The sequence below is a fragment of the Limulus polyphemus genome, unplaced genomic scaffold (assembly GCF_000517525.1).
Source record: "Limulus polyphemus unplaced genomic scaffold, Limulus_polyphemus-2.1.2 Scaffold2670, whole genome shotgun sequence".
NCBI lineage: Eukaryota > Metazoa > Arthropoda > Merostomata > Xiphosura > Limulidae > Limulus > Limulus polyphemus.
The window spans coordinates 157857-159433 of NW_013668280.1; the positions used below are offsets into that span (position 1 = coordinate 157857).

General features: G+C 29.7%; 1 long non-coding RNA gene across 1 annotated transcript in view; it reads right to left on the reverse strand.

Moving 5' to 3' along the window:
* Positions 1–872: 872 nt before the first annotated feature.
* Positions 873–1577, reverse strand: part of LOC111087805 — a 2266-nt gene continuing 1561 nt past the window's right edge. The window contains exon 2 of the long non-coding RNA XR_002612448.1: positions 873–1207. This is a non-coding gene — a long non-coding RNA (uncharacterized LOC111087805). The remainder of the gene's footprint in view (positions 1208–1577) is intronic.

Consider the following 1577-nt stretch of genomic DNA (forward strand, 5'->3'; position numbering starts at 1 on the left):
ACAAATATCAGCATTACTTATGACATACTGTGTATATTAGTAGGAAATTTATATTATTTCAATTGAATTTTCTGAATGATAAAACGGGAAAATATGTCTCATTTTTACTGGTTTTAGAGATTTCTTCAAATAATGTACTTTCGAAGTAACAAGTTTTATACCTCTCCCATGTTTATAGAGGTCTACTCTTCTGTTTAAACACGCCCTTGGAAATGTGAAGAGTATGAGATCGTTCCTGTTGTTTATTTCTTATGAAGAATTTTACTAATGTTTTATAATTTTCAGTTAAATTGGAATGCTATTCACAACTGATTCATGACGTTGATGAGAATCATTTTATTATGATCATGTAATATTTGAAAAGATCTTTGTCTCTGTTGATTTTACACAGTACTGTTGTAAACTTTAATAACTTGTGTATATGAAGATAAGCACAGAGTTACACAATGAGCTATCTGTGCTCTTTCCACCACAGGTATCGAAACCAGGTTTCTAGTGTTGTAAGTCCGTTGTGCCACTGGGAGGCACTTTAATTCAGTATTTTACCCATTATTTGTCGCTTATCTATTGACCTTTCTGTTCATGTGACTCGGTTGTTAAAGCTTAATATTACAAGTGATTTAGAAACAGATAAAGAATTGTTTTTCCTACTTAGAGAAAATCGTTTATGAAATGTTTCACTGTTATTCGTTTACTAAATTTCCCTATGCTTTGTTTTCAAAGTCTTAATTTAAGATTTTTTTAGTTATATTAACGAGATTCTTTGAGACGCTGAATATTTTAAATTACTTTTATATTGTTATGTAAATTAATAAGGCAAATTAATTCATAAGAGCATACGATAAAATAACAAAAATAAAGAAGCTCAAGAATAATTTGTAGACACATTTTTATTTCACAAAATAAAAAGTGAAGTCATTGTAAGGTTACTGTTAGATATTAGGAAACTTAAATGTATTGAAAAAAAGTTGAATATAAAGTTATGAAGCACAAAGTATTTTTATATAGAAAGTATTAATAGGTTTGAAAGTTATCAGAACTCAACATATTCGTTGTATGTCAGTTTCGTAACTTTTATCTTTTAACCTATTTTTATTGAAACACATATATATATATGAAATCGTAAATCTATTAATAGAATCGATTTGCAAACATATCCCAGTTTACAGAGTGGTCCGTTGATCAAGTCACATTGATGACCAGGGCACTGAAATACCACGAAAGGTTTTATTGATGTATTTTTATCGGAAAAGCAACGTCTAATAAATCAGACCAGAAACACTTTAACAAAAATCTAACACACTAATTCTGTTGATAGTTTAAGGAAAGTATGACGGACAAAAAGTTGAACTTTGAGTTGAGGTAGAGTTCACTTAACTTAGGGCTTAAGTTAAATTGTTTGTAATAAAGTCGAATAATAATGGCTGGAGACGGCTTAAATGGGTTCCTCGTCATCGAAAGTCGAACAATATTTTATTACCTGCACGCGGATATGAAAAGTATACGTATTATCACGCTTATGTTGATAGGATAGCATTGAACTCTAGTTAAGATTTGAGATTTGCTAAGAAAGAAAA